We start from the raw sequence: 20,244 nt of genomic DNA on the forward strand, positions 1-20,244 counted from the left end.
TGATCTAATTTCCAGCTCTGCCAGCAATGTACTCATTTAACTTCTTGGAGTCTTAGATTTTGTATTTTTCTAACATTAATAACTGCTACTGGGCTCAGTTGGATTGGAACAAGCTCTCTTTCCACTGAGACCTCTCTGCTCTGGATCCATGCATTTGGTCCAGACTGAGTTCAGAAGTCTTTGGAGAATGTGATGTTTAATGACATAGGTACGGTTTCCCTTTCTTCACATGCTTCAGTTTGTTATGGCACCTGCAGATGATTTATGTTAAGTTTAAGTTTTGGCTTATGTTTAAGGTTTTTCTAAGAGGTGGAGAGAGCATAAAAACACTCAATGTGCAATGCAAATCAGATATTTGATAGGTATTTATTTTCTACACACAAAAGAAATACCAAATAGAAAACAGGAACTCATAAACATCCATTTTACATTTCACCTTGGCTCTGCACTTTTCTTTTCATGGTAGATGTCTTCTGATAAGGTGGTTGAAGGACTCATCCTCTTATTGGGGGTCTTCTGCTTCAAGAACACTGGAGTGAGCACAGGGCACTCGTCCTCTGTCCACTAGGCCCAGGACCTCCAGACTTCTCAAACTCAGAAGTTAATCTTAAAATCTGGACAGTTGGTCCCAAGATTGATGTTCCTCCACCTAATATCAGGAAAAAATAAAGAAAAAGGGCTCAACATGCAAAATCATGTTTATAGAGGCTGACTGTGGTATTTAGATGCTACGTATTCAAGGCTGCATGGCTTCCAGGATTGGAGAGAGGTTGAGCTGCCACAATGCCCTTTACAGGTGGATCAGGAGAATTTTATAGATATTGCATCATTGTTTTAGCAAAATATTTGACAAATCCTCTCTTGTTTATTAAGCATCTACTTGTGCCAGATACTATATTAGGTGCTGAGGATACAAGCACAAAAAAATGACATAATCCCTACTCACGAGGAGTCTACATTCTAGAGTAGACACAAGGACATACAAATATATACAGAATAAATACAAAGTACCAGCATGCCTTCCATATTGCAACTTTGCCCATTATAGTTTTGATATATGGCAAGTTGGCATAAGAAATTAAATGGGAATTGGGAGGGGTTTTACAGAAACTACAGATGACACAGAAAAAGTTTAGAAATTCAGAAATGAATAAAAACATGTAGTATTGTATAATGTCAGCATATTTTATCTTTTAATACCACAAATATGCAAAATTTCTTCTTTAAGGTTAAAAAAATAAAAAGTTAGAGTTTGTGAAAAGAACTCAAAAGCCAGCAGATGACAAAAAAAGGCTAAAAACATTTACATTGACCTACGTATAGCCTATGACCAAACTTAACCCAAGTTTTACAATAAAGTACTGTAAACACCTCATAAAACAAGAAGAAAACATTCAGATTTCTCCTCTGGTGTGAAGGGAGGACCAAAAGATTTTACTTTGGTTTTCCAGATCAAGGGGGTGCCATGCCCCTATTCCCAAGATGTGGAAAGGATACCTATAGTTAAATACAAGGTAGTTTAAGAATCAGGAAAGACCTTTTATAGAAGGTGGTGTTTGAACTGCATGCCCTCACAGAGAGGGATTCTATGAAGTGGAAGCAAAGAAGGAACACATTCCAGGCATACAGAACATCAGTGCAAAAATATGGAGACTGAGTAACATTTGTGAGGAACAGAGAGTAAACTATAGTGTGGAAAGGGGAGTAATGAGCAACATTGCTGGAAATATACTTTGGGACAAGGTTATGAAGAGCTTTAAAAACTAAAAAGAAGAGTTTGTATTTGATTCTAGAGATTTTTTGAAAGCCATTGGAGTTGATTGAATAGGGGCGGTGTCATGGTTAGATATGTGTTTCAGGAAAATGGCATTGGCAGCAGTGTGTAGGAGGAACTGGAAGGCTGAAAGAGATTTTGAAGGCTGTTTCAATATTCTAGGCAAGAGATATGAAGATCTGAACTAAGATAGTAGCTCCATGAGTAGAGGAGGGCTTAGATTCATGGAAGTAGAAATGGTAATATTTGGCAATTGATTAGATATGTGGGGTAAGAAGTCAAGGAAAAGCATCAAGATTATGAGCATGAGAGACTGAAAGAATGATGATGCCTTCAATAGAAATAGGCAAATATGGAAGAGTAGTAAGTTTTGGGGGAAAATATAATGAATTCTTTTTTGGATATATTGAATCTGAAATATCTTCAGGATATCCAATTGGAAACAGTCAATGATTCAGGATTGTAGTTCATAATGCAGAGTGAACTGGGAGAACATTGTACACAATAACAGCAATACTATATGATGATTATATGTGAAAACTTGGCTGCTCTCAGCAATGCAATGATCTGGGACAATCCTGAAAGACTTATGACAGGAAATGTTATCCACATCTAGAGAAAGAACTGCTAGAACCATCTTTCACATCAATGTATTTATGGTTTTATTTTGGGTTTTCGGTTATCTATGAGTGTGCCCTTATAGCAATGACCAAAATGGAAGTGTATTTTGCATGACAATAAAAATAAAATTTTAAAAAAATTGTAGTTCAGGAGAATCTGGTGGTGTGTATATATATATATATATATATATATATATGTGTATATACACACATATATATATATAACATGTGAGTATGTGTATATCTATGAATACTAAAGGTAGAGATGATAATTAAGCCCCTGGGAACTGGTGGGGTCACTGAGAAAGTGTATATTGTAAGAGTTAAAATGATTGGGGCCATAAACTGTAATAGATAAAATGGTGGAAGACTTAAATTTTAGTACATATAAGAGTGGATGAATAAGTTGTGACTGCAGGAAATATGTTTTCACTACAGTGTTTTGTTTTTAAATCAAATATAACGTGGTCACCAGGGAAATATTCCCAATTATTCAAATATACCCAAGTTAGCTGGGTTTTATAGAGATTTTAATTAATACAAATGAGGAATTAAAGAAAAGGAGAGAAAGAGAGAAAAAGGGGAATAATGAGAAAAGGATAGGCCAGCCCAGGGCAGCCCTGGCCAACCCAGGCCTAAGCCCTTAAGAGAAAGATCAGTCAGTCCTTAATCACTCACCACAAGATCTGTCTAAGCAAGGATTCTAGTGACACCAGGCCAGCATCATCTCAGCTGCCTCCACCAGCTCAATCCTTAATCTGAATGTCTATCTGAATGAATCTGAGCTCCTATTTAAAGGGCATTTTCTTCTATGTCTCCTCCCCAAAGTTCTCACATCTACCAATCACAGTAGACGTTTTTCAAAGGACAGACCATTCTTAGTTCACACCTGAGTAGACTAATCTTTTGAGTAATTCACACCTGAGTAGACTAGAATCTCTGAGTAAGTTTTCACCTCTTTGCTCCTTGTAAGTTCACAAGTTGCCTGACCTTTATAGGTACTTAGCACTCTTTTATATTAGATCTAAAAAATAGGCACAGCTTAAGAACTTTTTGCCTTATTATAAGTATGGGTTTAAGTATCTTTCATTGTTCAGCCAAGAGTTTCTTCCCCTAAAGCAGACTTAAGTAGGGGTGGAGTAGAGGTCTTCACATTCCTGATCTAAGTAGAGTTCTCACATTCCTGATCTAAGTTCCTTCATTGTTTAAAGTGGGGAATGGTCTTAATCCAACCTTATGAAGTAGGGTCTGGGAATTTTTAAGGTTCACATTATGTAGAAAGTTTCATGAAAGCTTAGAGAGAAAAAGAGTATTTTGGAGGAAAAGATAGTCAATTGTATAAAATACATCATGTATTAAGAAGTATACAGACTTTCTAAGATAAACACAGGAATTATATGAACACAACTACAAAACACTTTCCATATAATTAAAACTAGATCTAAATAATTGATTGGAAAAATATTAATTGCTCATGGGTAAGGACAAACTAATAAAATAGAAACGACAATCCTGCTCAAATTAATTTATTTAGTGCCATACCTCTCAAACTACCAAGAAACTTTTTTACTCAATTAGAAAAAAATCATAACAAAATTCATTTGGAAGAACAAAAGATCAAGAATATCAAGGCAAATAATGGGAAAAAAAAGTGAAGCATGGGAGCCTAATAGTACCAGATCTAATACTATACCATAAAGCAGTGGTCATCAAAACAATATGGTCCTGGCTAAGAGACAGGAGGGAGGATCAGTGGAATAAACTTGGGGTAAATGTCCTCAGCAACATAGTGTATGATAAATCCCCAAATCTCAGCTTTTGAGACAAAAACCCACTATTTCACAAAAACTCCTGGGAAAATTGTAAAACAGTATGGGACAGATTAGGTTTAAATTAATATCTCACACACTACACCAAGATAAATTCAGAATGGGTAAATGAAAATATATAAAGAAGAAGATATAAATATGAATATATTAGATATAAAGAAGGAAACTATAAGTAAATTAGGTGAATATAGAATAGCATACCTGTCAGATATATGAGAAAGTAAAGAATTTAAGACCAAGCAAGAAATAGAGAATATTACAAAATATAAAACAAATAATTTTGATTACATTAAATTAAAAAGGTTTTGTACAAACAAAACCAATGCAACCAAATTTAGAAGAGAAGCAACAAATTGGGAAAAATCTTTATAACAAAAATCCTCTGACAAAGGTCTAATAGCTCAAATTTATAAGTAGCTAAATTAATTGTACCAAAAAAGCAAGCCATTCTCCAATTGATAAATTGGCAAGGGATATGAGTAGGTAATTTTCAAATAAAGAAATCAAAATTATCAATAAGCACATAAAAAAGTGTTCTAAATCTCTTATAATTTGAGAAATGCAAATCAACACAACTTTGAGGTACCTCCTCACTCACACCTAACAGGTTGACTAATATGATAGCATAGGAAAGTAATGATTATTGGAGGGAATGTGGCAAAACTGGGACACTAATGCATTGCTGGTAGAGTTGTGAATTAATCCAACCATTCTGGAAGGCAATTTGGAATTATGCCCAAAGGGCACTAAAAGACTGTCTGCCCTTTGATCCAGACATACCACTGCTGGGTTTGTACCTCAAAGAGATAATAGGAAAATATACGTGTACAAAAATATTTATAGCTGTTCTTTTTGTGGTGGCAAAAAACAGGAAAATGAGGCGATGCCCTTCAATTGGGGAATGGCTGAACAAATTGTGGTTTCTATTGGTGATAGAATACTATTGTGCCCAAAGGAATAATGAACTGGAGGAATTCCATGTGAACTGTAACAACCTCCAGGAACTGATGCAGAATGAAAGGAGCAGAGCCAGGAGAACGTTGTACACAGAGACTGAAACATTATGGCACAATCGAATGTAATGGACTTCTCTACTAGCAGCAATGCAATGATCTGGGACAATTCTGAGGGACTTATGAGAAAGAATGCTGTCCACACCCAGAGAAAGAACTGTGGGAGGAGAAAGACAATTGCTTGATCACATGGTTTGGTGGGGATATGATTGGGGGTGTAGACTCTAAATGATCACTCTATTGCAAATATTAATAATATGGAAATAAGTCTTGATCAATGATACATTTATAACCCAGTGGAATTGCTCATTGGCTATAGGAGGTGGAAGGGAGAAGGGGAGGGAAAGAATGTGAATCATGTAACCATGGGAAAATTTTCTAAATTAATTAAATAAATAAAATGAAAAAAAAAGTATACATGACTGACAGCATGAAGTATGAGGAGTGGCAAGGAAGAGATCATTGTTGTCTCAAATTTCTGTCAAGTGTTAAGGTCCCAAGCAATACTTCAAAAGGGATAGTGAGGAAATGAGTGAAGTGGAGGTAATGAGTGTAGACAGCTTTTTCTAGGAGTTTGGCTAAGAAAGTGAGAGAGAAAGAGAGGATGAAAGGTGGAAAATCTGATAGAGTCTAGTGAAACATTCATTGTTTTTTAGGATAGGAGAGACTTGGTCATATTTGAAAACAATAGAAAAGACACCAGCAGATAGGGAAAAGTTGAAGTTAAGGGGTGAAACATCTGATTGAAGTCGCAATCTGCTGTAGAAGACAGGAGGGGAATGGGATCAAAGGCATAACTGAGGTTTCAAAAGACTTACTTACCCATGGTCACACACTTATGAAAAGTCCTGCAAGATTTCAACTCAAGTCTTTAAGATGCCAAGTCCATATATTCTGTCCACTAATTCATCATGAGAATTATTGAAGCACAGCTTGGAGAGCTACTTAAGAGGATCATAATCATGGGTCTAAGGGAGCCAACTCTAATTGAGAGCCTACTGTTAAATGTTCAGATTGAGCAATTACAGCTCTGAATACTACAAATTGAGGTTTGAGTTCTTTTTTTGTTGTTGACCATTTTTTTGTTTCCCTTGAGAAAGTGTTAATAATGCATATTAAACTTAAAAGTACATGCATCAAGAGATATGAACTGGCAGATTTTAGATGAAGAAATCAAAAGATATATAGTCATATGAAAAAATGTTCCAAATCACAATTTTTAAAATAAAAAACTATTTTATTTACTTATTTTTACTAACCCTTTCCTTTTGTCTTAGAATTGATACTGAATATTGGTTCTGAGGCAAAAGAGTAGTAAGGGCTAGGCAATTGGAGTTAAGTGACTTGCTAGGGGTCACAGAGCTAGTAAATATCTGAGGCTAGATTTGAACCCTAATCCTCTGGATTCCAGGCCTGGCACTCTCTATATTTTGCTACCAAGTTGTCTCCTCCAAATCCCTATTGATTAGAAAAATACAAATTAAAATATCTCTCAGGCACCACCTCACACCTATCAGATTGGCTAATATGACAGAAAAAGAAAATGATAAATATTAGAGAAAATATGGGAAAATTAAAATGCACTGTTTGTGGAGTGTGAACTAATACAAGCAGTTTAGAGAAAATTTAGAACTATGACCAAAGCATACTAAAACTGTGCATAGCCTTTGATCCAGCAATACCATCACTACAAACAAAAAGGAACTATTTGTGCAAAAATATTTCTAGCAGCTCTTTTTGTGGTGGCAAAGATTTGGACATTGAAGGGATGCCTATCAATTTGGGAATGGCTGAACAAGTTGTGGTATATGATTGTAATGGAATACTATTGTGCCATAAGAAATGATCAAAATACAGGTATAACCCAGTGGAACTGCTTGTCAACTCTAGACGGGGGGAAGGAAAAAGGGAGGGAGACAACACAAACCATGTAACCTTAGAAAACTTATGTGTAAATTTATTACTGGGATAAAATCAAGAAAAATTTTAAGAAAGAAATGATCAATAGGAAAATTTCAGAAAAACCTAGGAAGACTTGCATGAAATGATGCAAATTGAAGTGAGCAGAACCAAGTGAACATTGTATAAAGTAATAGCAATATTGCACTATGATCAACTGTGAATGACTTAATTATTAAGAACAATGCAACAATCAAAGACAATTCCAAAGGGATTCATGATGAAAAAAGCTTTTCACTACCAGAGAAAGAAAGGATTCTGAATGCAGAGAGAACCATACCATTTTCACTTATTTTCTTAAAGAGGTTTATTTTTTTAGTGATATGTCTTTTCCCACAATATGAAAAATATGGAAATATGTATTACACAATAGCTTATATATAATCTATATCAAATTGCTTACAGTTTCAGAGAGTGGGGAGGAGACAGAGGAAGAGAAAAAATTTGGAACTCAAAATGTGGGAAAAAATGGATGTTAAAAATTGCTTCTAAGTGTAATTGGATGGGAGGAAATAAAATATTATTGATAAAAAGTGTGTGCCTGCATTTTTGGTTGGGAAGAGCTAAATTATTAAATTTTTACTCAACACCCATGAATTGCTCTATAAACAGTTCAGCAGGAATGTAATAGAAGGCTAAGGGAATTAAATCATCATCAGGTTGAAGGCCTGGTAACTAGGATAACAACAACAATAACAATAATAATTGGCATTTATATAGTGCTTACAGGTTGACAAAGACTTGATAACAATTTTCTCACTTGAGCCTCCTAATAGCCCTGGCCCTAAGCCCAAGATTTTGTATTTATCATTTTATTAAAATCTAAGACATAATGGCCTTTCTTCTTATTTGGCATATAGCTAAAGCATAAATGTGACAGATTACTATAATCAACAATCACTTGGATTTATCTAATTGGAATCTGTCTGGTGATAGGCTAGAATCAAGAAAGTTCCTACTTCTGGGACCTAATCAGGGAAAAAAATAGTGAGACATTAGAAAAGAATCCTTACCTCACTACCTGACATTTTTGGAATGTAGTTTGATTCTGGATAGTGCTGAAATGAGAACCAGAAAAGGTAGGCAGTCTAGTCACTAAGAAGGCAACAGGCATTGGGGGCATGTTCTTTAAGGGATATTTTGTATATTACTACTTGTAAATGCACCTGTTTTAATGCCAAAATATTCATGTTGGCTAGATTATAATAGAATAAGATGGGTGAATGGTTGGTCCCAAAAAGGAGTCATAAATGTTTTTATGTCAATATGCAAAGATGACTCCAATGGAATGCCTTACACTTGGCCTTCTGCTGTTTAACATTTTTCAATGTCTTCAATAAAGGCATGACTATTTAACCACAAGTTAACATCGACAGCTACTAAGTTGATCCTATTCCCCTAAAATAACCTAAGCCTTGAAGTCCCTATCAATTATGTATATTCTGTTATTGAACAGGGATGAGAGATTGGGAAAATCCACAGCTAGCTATGATTTTCAGATAGTGAATGACCATGTTCTATTCTCCAGCCCTACATCTCTCTGGATGGCTAAGGAATATTGTTAATGTGAATTTACCCAGTTAAAGTTAATCCTGCACCTTCACTTACTGAATATCTGTGATATTTCAATAAGCCCAGGCACATCAATCTGGCATGATAGATTATGTGAACAGGAAGGCCAAATTGCACACAATGTTTCCCTATTTCTATACAGAATCAATAAAATAAATAATACCTAATAGAATATCTATTGAGCAGCTGTGTACCTGTAAATTCTCCCAGATCAAGACCTCCCTAAAACAATATGATATCCAAAGCCAGAAGTTCCAGGAAATCCAGTTTGCATAGCAGTCCCCCTCAATCAATAAATCAATCAACAAAGATTTATTAGTCACTGTGTGCCAGACATGGTGTCAAGCCTGGCAAAAAACAGAACAAAACAAAACAAAAAACCTTCATGCCCTCAGGGAGCTTACATTCTATCAAGGGATCTAGCATGTATATCTATATCTCTGTATATAAAAATGTATGTAAACTTAAAATACAATGTACATAAACTTGGGAGGGGGGACAACAGAGCAGTAGCAGTTAAGGCAATCAGAAAGGGCTTTCATATTGTTATTGTGGGATTTGTTAGGGGAAAGAACAAGAAAGAAACATAAATAATTTAGGTTTATTGTTGGGAAGGTTGAGAGGAAATGAGGGTAAAAGGGTATGGGAAGGTTATTATAATTAATCCCCAAACCCAATTCCTACAAAACTATCTTAAAAACTAATTTATCTAAGCTGAATACAGTAAGTTTCCCCAAACAGTCTCACAAATAGAGTCCAGTATATGAGCCAAGATCTTCAGAAGAAAATGTCCAAAGCAGGTCCAGTAGAGAACTGTCCAGCTGCCAGCAGCCAGTCCAAGCAGAATCTCTCACTCAAGCTGGTATCTCCCAAAGGGCCAGAAACCTGGTAGACAGATGGAAAACCTCCAATTTCTCCAAAACCTTCAGGAGAGAGTGAGTTTTTCAGTTGAGACATTAGAATTCTTGGCTCTGGTTCCCATGTGACCTTCCATCATATGTCCCTGTCAATCAATTAGAAGTTCACATTGCAAAGTCCTTTTGCACTCTTCCTTTTTTTATTACAATATGGAAAGTAATACTTGTGCTGAATTTTAAAGGAAATGCAGGATTCCGAAGAGGCAGAAATGAGGAGTGAGTACATTCCAGGCATGAGGGACAGTCAATAAAAAGGTATAGAAAAATCTCACAGAACTGATGTGAAGTGAAATGAGCAGAACCAAGAGAACACCATACACAGAGACTGAAATATTGTGGGATGATCATATGTAATCAATTTTGCTACTAATAGCAATGCAATGATCCCAGACAATGCCAAAGGACTTATGAGAAGGAATGCTATCCACACTGAGAGAAAGAACTGTGGGAATAGAAACACAGAAGGAAAATATTTGAATTTTCACTTGTTTATATGGGTATTGGATGTGGGGTTTTGGTTTTTTAAAGATGATTACAAAAACAATTAATATGGAAATAGGTATTGAGTAATAGTACATTTTTAACCCAATGGGGGGTAAAAGGTATAGAAAAGATAGATGGAGGATCATGCATAAGGAAGAGCAGAATGAACAGTTTGGCTATAGGCCAAACAGAGGTGTTTGGACTTGATCCTAAAACCAGTGGAAAGCTATTTAGAGTTTATTGAACTGGGCAATGAGACAGACATACTTGTGCTTGAGGAAAATCATTTTAGCAGTTAAACGGAGATGGACTGGAACGAAGAGAGACTTGAAGCAGAGAAGGCAATTAGATTGTTATAATAATACTACATGAATTGTATATGACAGTATATGAAATCTTCCACAATCATAGGTTTTCCACCTCTGCAATGAATGAAGCAGGTACTTCTCAACTCTTGTCCAGGGCCAAGGTGAATCATTATAATAATACAATGTTCAGTTTTAAGTCATTATTCTTTCCATTTAGTTATTGTAATCCTGCATATTGTTTACCTGGTTCTGCTCACTTGGTTCTATGTCAGTTCTTATAAGTTTTCCCAATGTTTCTCTGAATTCTTATATTTGTAATTTCTCATGGTACAACAATATTATATTATATTCAGCTACTACAACTAGTTTAGCCACTCCCCAAATGGTACCTATTGTTTCCAACTTTGTTTGCTACCACAATAAATATTTGGATATAAATAGGGCTTTTTTTCCTGTCTTGATCCCCTTGGTACTATAGTAAAGGATTTAATCAGGGCTAGCTGAATGCAAAAGATGCTGCAAACCAACATTCCACTCAGAACCCCCAGGAACTCAGAGGCACTTGCTGGACACAATTGGTGGACCCTGGAGGAGGGAGTGGCTGCTTTTCTCTAGCTGTCAGGAGAGCCCAGAGAGTATCTGTCTGGTATCTCTGGGGTGGACCCAGAGATCCAGTGGATCCTTCTTCTTTGGCTTTCTTGACATTTCTGGCTGTTCCTACTGCTGCTGCTGCTACAGAGAAGTAGATTTCAGCTGTTGTTGGTGACATCTTTCTGGGACTGTTGTTTGAATCAAAGAGGACCTGTGTTGTGAGATTCTTTGGACCCTTTTGTCCTTGCCCCTACCAATCCCTCCCTAACTTTAATTAATACTCAAATTAGTTAATTTAGAAAAATTATAGAGGAGGCAGCTGGGTAGCTCAGTGGATTGAGAGTCAGTCCTAGAGATGGGAGGTCCTAGATTAAAATCTGACCTCAGACACTTCCCAGCTGTGTGACCCTGGGCAAGTCATTTAACCCCCACTCCCTAGCTCTTACCACTCTTCTGCCTTGGAACCAATACACAGTATTGATTCCAAGATGGAAGGTAAGAGTTTTTATTTTTAATTAAAAAAAAGAATAATTATAGAAAGTTTTAAGGTTTTAAATATCTGCTGTGGGTTAGAAGTTATTCCCTGATCCCTTTCCGTTCTCCCTTTAGCTAATTAAATCTTTAATACACACACACACACACACACACACAGACAGACACATATAAATAAATGACTAGTTTGAATCCCTTCTTTTAACCCACATATATCAGTATATATGTCTAACAATAGGATCTCTGAGTCAAAGTGCATAGATGTTCTAGTCACTTTTATTTTTACTCTACTTCTGAACTGCTTTCTAAAAATTTTGAATCAATTCATGTATCTAGCAACAACATATTAATGTGTCTATCATCCTGAAGCTCTTCAAATATTATCTGCTTCCATCTTTTATAACAATCTTTGCAGATTTGCTGATTATAAGGTGAAATTAATCAAGAATATCTTCATTGCATTTCTCTTATTGGATTACAGACATATTTCCTATAGTCATTAACCTTTGCAATTTATCTTTTGAAAGCTTTTCATATTATCTGACACATCTGGAAGATTCTCATGACAAACTCCTTTAGTCATTAAGAATAGTATAACTACCACATTGAGTCTCAAATATCCTGAATGAGCTACTTGAGAGAGTGAAAATGGTAACAAAGAAAACAAAGATGATAAGAATAACTGGACTAAGCTAAGGATGGATATTCAGAAGAGAACTGCATCAAGAGAGCGATATAAAAAGCAATGCCATTGCGGGCAGCTGGGTAGCTCAGTGAATTGAGAGTCAGGCCTAGATATGGGAGGTCCTAGGTTCAAATTTGGCCTCAGACACTTCCCAGCTGTGTGACCCTGGGCAAGTCACTTAACCTCCATTGCCTAGCCCTTACCACTCTTTCTGCCTTGGAACTAATACACAGATTCCAAGACAGAAGGTAAGGGCTTAAAAAAAAAAGTAATGTCATTTTAAGGTAAAAAAAGCAATGCCATTTTAAGGTAACTGAAGGAATGATTCTGAAGGTATCTGAGAAAGGGAAAGGTACTAAAGACATAAGGAAAGAAAAACTTGGAGATATACACACAAATATATTAATGTAATTGATACAATATCAGTAATTACTCATATGGTACAGTAACATAGAGTAACAAATCATATGGTCACTCACATCTCTACAACGTTTTCATGTAAATATGATCTATATACTTATCATTGGAATCTTAATGAAGGCATAAAAAAGGATTAGGCAGATTTTCACAATAGACTACATTTTATAGTTATAGAATTGATTGAAGGGTGTAGAAAATATAAGCTTCCATGATGCTTACTATTTGTTTAGAAAGAAAAAAATTTATTCAGATTAGCAAAACTCCATTTTAAGGACTCTCCTTCAATAATATGTCTCCCATGAATATGCCAAACTCAAACTAGATTCCTTAAAAGATAAAACAATGAAAATAACTTATGAGATTGAAAAATCTCAGAATATTAATAATGAATAAAACATAATACAGGACTATATGTACTACAAAGGACTCATCATAACAGAAGAGAGATTACCAATAGAAGGAAAAAGTACTCCAAATATTCAGAATTGCAAGTGATATTATATTGATTGCATCATACTTGAAAATAATGGAGTCTCCTAAGTAAGGACCATAATCACCCAAAAATGGTCAGTCTAACAATTCACACAAGAAAAACCAATTGGATCAATAATGCTATTGTATAGACTATAAAATGCAGTTGGGGAACAATTCACTACATATCATTTATCAAAACATATATATGTGATAAATACTACAATGGATAACAAGCTGAGTCCATAATTGAATGGGGGAGTAAAGTGATCAGGATTGACTTTGGGATGTTATTCAGTTTTAAAATTATCTCAAGCTTCTCTTTGAAATGAAAACTTTTTTTTTAAATCAAGAGCTTTCTGATATGTGCCATGGAATAAAAATTCCCCCCAAAAAGTATAAATCAACTGTGAAAGACTTAGCAACTGTGAGCAGTACATTGACCACAATGAATTCCAAAGGATCCATGATGGAAAATACTGTTCACTTCCAGAGAGAAAACTCAGGACTCAGAGTAAAGATTGAAGCACTTTTCTCTCTCTCTCTTTTTTGTTCCCTTGTCCCTCCCCAAAACATGGTTAATGGAGAAATTTGTTTTGCATGGCTTCATATTTGAAATAGGGTTTTATTTCTTTCATTTTCAATGGGTAGGAAAAGAGATAAAGATAGGGAAAAAAGAGAATTGGGAACCGAAAATAAAATAAAATTTCATTTTTTAAAAAAGCCCCAGATCTATTTTTCTCTGCATTTGTTTTTTAAAAATCTTCTAAAATAACATCCATTTAACTAGCTGTGTGACTTTGGGCAAGTCACAATCTGCTTGAACCTCAGTGTCCTCAATTTCTGAGGTTGCTTCCCGCTCTAAAATTCTGAAATTCTATTTAGAAAATAGCCTAAACATGCAAAGTGGAAAGCCAAATAATTATATTTTGAATTGATTTGATGTTCGCAATCAAATTTAGATCTAAATTATTTTAAATGTTTCTTTATTAATAGAATTGTTTTTACTTGAACTATTAGGAAAATCACTTGATCTTTGTCTTTTTTTTCCACTTTAGCTCTGTTCCCTTTTGTATATGTCACTATGGCCTTATGGTGCCACATTTGTTTTCATCATATGTAACTTAATCTACATTGTCAACTATGAAAGAAAACATAATGGTTGTCACTGAAACAGTAGTGATCAAATGACAACTGTAGCTTGTTTGAGGTTTAGAGAATATTTATTAACTTCGTTTCTCTCTTGATAATACTTGATATGTGACAAGGAAACTTAAAATGTAGACATTGTGCAAGTAGTAAACATTTGGCACAGAAAACTTTCTTTTGCTTCTCTTGTCACTAACATAAAAAATATAGAGACAGATTGTGATTCTTGGTTACTTTTCTTTCTAGTAAAACTAATTACCTTGGAATTGAGAGGAGAAATGTTCTAAGAATGATTGAACATGTATTTTCCTTGCAATCAGAGAAATAGTTAGTATTCCCTCTTTTTTTAATAGATTCTTTATAATAAATTCACATTTTAGAACATTAATCCATTCTTTCTATGGGGATTCCTCTTAAGAAATGTTTTAGAAGTTGATCCCTTGAACACTTTCCAGAAAAATCTTAAAAACTAAGTTTTACTTCCATTTCTCATTGCCTGATATGGATAGCATGAATTCTTGCTATTCTCAAAAGACTCAAACTGTAAAAAGCATAGAATATGGTTGGGGGGAGCTAGTAAAATTGGCAGAGCTAGCTTGTGTTTAAAGTGAAGTGTTGCTGGAATTCAGTAATGATGAACTTAGAGCAGTATTTTTTTCCTTATTTAACAGGACAGAAAAAGATCAGGAACTCCATCTGGACACATAATAGCAGGGGGGGAAAAGGGAGGTAGATAAAAAAAAGAAAAGAAAAGGACATTCTTTAGACAAGATCTTATTTATCATTTGGAAGAAGGAATTCAATTCTGAAACATCATGGGAAACTAGAAAGGGGACCTTCTGCTCATTTGCAGTATTGGCTTTAGCATTCAGGAGGAAAGAAAGGAAACAAACAAATTACAGTCTCTTACAGGGGAGACTGACTAGCCCAGGAACCTACATTTTGGTTGCCAGAGAGGGAAGAATTGCAAACTTAGATTCTTGGGGAAACAAGGAAATACAAAATAAATGCAAAGGAGGCTTTTAAATGTCAAAGGTTTCAGGAAAGATGGTCTCATTGATGGGAAATGAAATTAGGGTGACTGATTTCAGATAGAGAAATCACAGCATGTTTACCTAGAGAAGAGCTCTCCTAGACTAGTTATTTAAATGGACACCATCCTGATCTTGTGATATTTGGGAGACTCAAATTCTTTAAAAAAAACTTCTGCAAGAGTTTTTCTTTTGCGCAATGTCCAGCATTCATTACTCTAGGACAAGGACCATTTCCTTCCTTGTCATCCAACTCTCACCAATTCCTTTGAGAACATTTTCCTTGATAAAGAAGTGTCAAGAATTTCAAACCTGAGATAAGCATCCTTTTACAATTTCTTCATTATTCATATATACCCATTCCCAGTTTAACCTGCCTGCCCCATCTTCCCTCTGCACTCTCAAGGAAGGAAAAGAGAAAGAGAAAGAGAGAAGGAAGGGGAAAAGAGAAAAATAAAAAGGAAGAGACAGAGACTGAAAGACAGAGAGGGAGGGAATGAAGGAGGAGAAGGGATGGAGGGAGAATAAAAAAGAAAGAAAGAAAGAAAGAAAGAAAGAAAGAAAGAAAGAAAGAAAGAAAGAAAGAAAGGAAAAGGAACAAAGAAAGAAAAAAGGAAGGAAAGAAGAAAAGAAGAAAAGGAAGAAAGAAGGAAAGGAAAGGAAAGGGAAGGGAAGGGAAGGAAGGAAGAAAGAAAGGAAGGAAGGAAGGAAAAACTCTCATACATTTCCTGTCTAGCTAACTGGGACAGATTACTAAAGACTATGGATTTTTATATGGGTATACTGGCAAACCACTATTGGCTGGGGTTCTTTTTAAAGAGTAAGTGGGATGTTGCAGGAATCCAGCTTCTTTTCCCTTTTGATAGAGAGAGCTATTTTCACTTATAGGAAGAAAGAAAGAAAGAAAGAAAGAAAGAAAGAAAGAAAGAAAGAAAGAAAGAAAGAAAGAAAGAAAGAAAGAAAGAAAGAAAGAAAGAAAGAAAGAAAGAAAGAAAGAAAGAAAGAAAGAAAGAAAGAAAGAAAGAAAGAAAGAAAGAAAGAAAGAAAGAAAGAAAGGAAGGAAGAAAGAAAGAAAGAAAGGAAGGAAGGAAGGAAGGAAGAAAGAAAGAAAGGAAGGAAGGAAGAAAGAAAGAAAGAAAGGAAGAAAGAAAGAAAGGAAGAAAGGAAGAAAGGAAGGAAGGAAGAAAGGAAGAAAGGAAGAAAGGAAGAAAGGAAGGAAGGAAGAAAGGAAGAAAGGAAGAAAGGAAGAAAGGAAGAAAGAAAGAAAGAAAGAAAGAAAGAAAGAAAGAAAGAAAGAAAGAAAGAAAGAAAGAAAGAAAGAAAGAAAGAAAGAAAGAAAGAAAGAAAGATGTAAAGTGATCTGGCTTAGACCCCCAACTAGTCCACTGAAAACAACCTCACAGACCTGTCTCTTTCCCTCCCCACTCTAGCATGTCCTTTCTGCCTCCCCTCCACTTTCTGAGGAGGCTCCTGGGGTTCATTTCGAGACAAATAATGACAAGAACAAATGCACTGCTCTTTAGATTGAAGAAGCTAGGCAAAAATCTTGATCATAACATCCTGGAGAGTTGGAATCACTTCTGGAACTTTAAGATGAAGGATCATTGCTCTCTTGCAGACCCGGCAACTTTCCTCAGTGTGGACTTAATAACTCTCCTTGACTCTTCCTGCTACAAATAGAACCCTCACCACCATATGTGGATAAAATTAGTCTGAATTGGGAGTGTTTAACTTTCCTGAAGCCTTTGAATTCAATGGAAAAGTCGGCTGTCATCTCCCCAAACAGCAGCCAGACACCAGCTCTGGCCTTTTTTCTCTGTTTATAAGCAGCGCCCAAAGCTGATGTAAGCACATGTTTGCATGCTCTTTCCCCTCCTGTCCTTACCTCCTACTCTGACTTCAGCCCCTACTCAAGGAATAAAAATGGTCACACACGGTCCAGATTCCTATTGATTTATATTTCCTTGCTCTATGATGATGGGGGTAGAGGAAGTGACAAATGTCCAGGGGAGGTGGGCATTGAAATTTGTCTTTTCTCTGTTTAAAAAAAAATTACAGTCAGGAAAGAATTATAAAGGAAAAGAAGAACCCAGAGAAATCATTAGCTATCACTGGGGGTTTGGGTTAAAGGGAAATGGGCAAAATATACCTTCTTTAAGCTTCCTCCAGCTGAAAATTAAACTGGTTCTTTAACAATTCTTCACAGGTAGTGCAGAAGACAGTTTGATTTCAGTGTATGGGGCAGGAATGGGGACCAAATCCATCAGGAGGAATCTTTAAAGTATGTGTTGTTGATGGTCAAGAGTAAGAAGGACTGTTGGAGTATGCCCTTATTGGCTACTCAAGTAGGATGAAAATATCAAGTTATCTGGTAGAAGTCTTTGTAGGCCAGCCTTTTATAAATAAAATACAGTGTAGACATTTTTTTCCCCATTTCTCATTTCTAAGAATGAAAAAGATGTTACTCCAGAGTGACAAAGAGTAATCCCAGTGATACTTAAGAGGGATACTTGGAAGGGAAAAATGAAAGTGTCTGACCAGTAATTGTACATTGGGGGTGGGGGGACATGTCTGCAGGGTACACTGTAGATAAAAGCCTGGGTTTTCCTACAATCCTTTCAGTTTTTCAATCTATGTGAGATTTTCCTTCTCTGTCTGCTAGGAAGAAATAGAATTTCCCTACATTTCAGTTTGTCTTTTGCTACTGGTTGATAGTGATCAGTTCTGATCTTTACTCCCTAAATTAGGAAGATCACTGGGAAGTATCTCGAATTTTCAATGAATAAGAATCTCTCCATACAGGGGAGCCAGGAAGCCATTAAGGGGACAATGATCTAGATGCTTTAAGGGGAAGGGATGGGGGGTGGGGGAGGGATCAGCCCTAGCCTAGTAGAGTGAACAAGTTCTCAGTTTTCCCATCATTTCTCCCACACACACACCTTTCGTTTACAGAGGTGATCCTACAAAAAAAGCTAGTGCTTTGATAAGTCAGATTCAGGAACATCTCTGACCTGCGATCTTGGGAGGAAGACTTAGGATCAGATTGAAACATTGATTGTTACACAGCACAGAAAAAGGTCTATTCCTAGTAAACACTGACTAAACGTCCTAAGAGAAGTTCTTATAAGTATATCACACCGCATTTTACCCGATTATGAAGTCAGCCCTAAGAAAGAAATTCTGCATTCTTATAGAAAAATAAGTTTTTTGACAAACAAGAAATCGGAAACATTTGAGGATGGGAATGGGAGTGATAGTGAAAACTTGGGACAATTATTTACCTAAATAATTAAACCTTAAAAACAAGCTGACCCACAATTCATCCCGTGCTTGAGGTTTGGTCAGCCAGACCAGGGGTCATATCACTTAGATTCATAAGAGAGTCCAACTCCAGTTTCGAAAAGGTCGTGTTTCTATTGAGGCACAAACTTTCAGAAAGGTAAGGGCTGTTGGTGCAGTTGTATGTTTTGGTAGGGTTGCTGTGGATTTGAGGAGGGGAATGAATGCTTAGACCCTTCCCCACTTTTTCTCTTTTCTCATCTCAGCTAGTTAGTCAGTGCTGTCACCCCCCTGTGTCCCTTATTCTCCCCTCTTCCTATTCGGGGTTCCTACTGAATTAAAAGGACGCACAACCCTTCCAACTTTCCGAAGCATGATCTTTGTGTTCCTGTCTCTCACACCGCAGTTTCCTTCGTCCTTGGGCTTTCTAAAGGTTCATTAGGATGCCATCTAAAGTAGGAATGATGATCTCATTGTTGCTTGGGTTTTAAAAAAATATTGGCTTTAAATGTTTTAGGGGGAAGTTTCTTCTTTCCTTACTCACCCCATCGCACTGCCCCTCAACCCCTTCGTCGGAGTTCGTCTATCCAACAAGAGAGGTTTGTCAATTCTTCAAATAATGAGAGCAGAGAGAGAGAACCCTCCCCTCCCATACACAACCCAATGTCTCACCATTATGATGAGGATGGTGAGTGGATTTCCAGAGTGACCTATAGAGTAGAAACCCACCAGATTCAACCTTCTTCACCTGTTTAGAAACACTGCAACCTTCAGGAGGTCTTCGGGTTACAGAAAGCCTGGAGTTCCCCGGATAGTCCAATGAATAAATGAGGGAGTCTGTTCTAAAGTTGATTTCAGGTCTGCACTTTAAAATGAAGCATTCAGAAGGCAATTGGGGAACATGTTAAATGCTTGCTAAATTCTGCTGTTCCCCAGGGGCCTTTGGTGGAAGAGGGGGGCATGGTTAGCGGGGGGTGCAGGAATTTGAGGGTGGGAGGCAAATTCAGCCATGAAATTGAGACTTATCAGACAGAATGGCTTTCTTTTGCATGTTGGGTCATCACTTTCTGTGGGCCATTTAATGATAGAAATCAACCTGTCTGTTTTGAGAGATTCACAGGCCGGAAAAGATTGCGCCAAAGCCGAGTAACCGAATAAAAAGAAAGTCTCGACCTAGGTTGCACCTTCGTATTTGGGATTTCGAGCTTTCTGCAAATGGCTAATTACTTTTTGCCTTGTTTGAAGGAATGGTGGTGGCTCAGGTGAGCTGCTGAATTGAAATTGGCATTCCAGCAATATCTTTCTGTGAAAAGAGTTTGAAGACTTGTACTCCATAATTTCCCTTAAGAAATCTGGTTTTACTGGTTGATCTCAATAAGAATTCTTTGCCTAGAGGCACAAAATGAGTAATATGCCATGTGCCTCCAAGTCCTCTGCTAATATGATAATAAATACATTCAAGAAAAGCAACGAGGTGTTTACAATTAGTGCTTCAGCTTCTTGGGTTTTTTCAAAAAGTCCCCAAATAACCTGAAAAAGCAAGCGAGGAGCTAGCTCAAAGGCGGTAGGAATCAGGTGGCAGGATCTTCCAAAGGAATTATTAAGCCAAAGCTAGTGTTATTTCCTCCAGCCAAGTGTGAATTATACTGCA

The 20,244-nt window shown here is 36.4% G+C and overlaps 1 protein-coding gene across 1 annotated transcript in view; it reads right to left on the minus strand.

Annotated features, from left to right (window-relative positions):
* Positions 1-350: 350 nt before the first annotated feature.
* Positions 351-20,244, minus strand: part of SOX21 (SRY-box transcription factor 21) — a 29,344-nt gene continuing 9,450 nt past the window's right edge. The window contains exon 2 of the mRNA XM_007501393.3: positions 351-649. The gene's annotated coding sequence lies outside the window, so the exon portion shown is untranslated. The remainder of the gene's footprint in view (positions 650-20,244) is intronic.

Source organism: Monodelphis domestica, chromosome 8, assembly GCF_027887165.1.
Source record: "Monodelphis domestica isolate mMonDom1 chromosome 8, mMonDom1.pri, whole genome shotgun sequence".
Lineage (NCBI taxonomy): Eukaryota > Metazoa > Chordata > Mammalia > Didelphimorphia > Didelphidae > Monodelphis > Monodelphis domestica.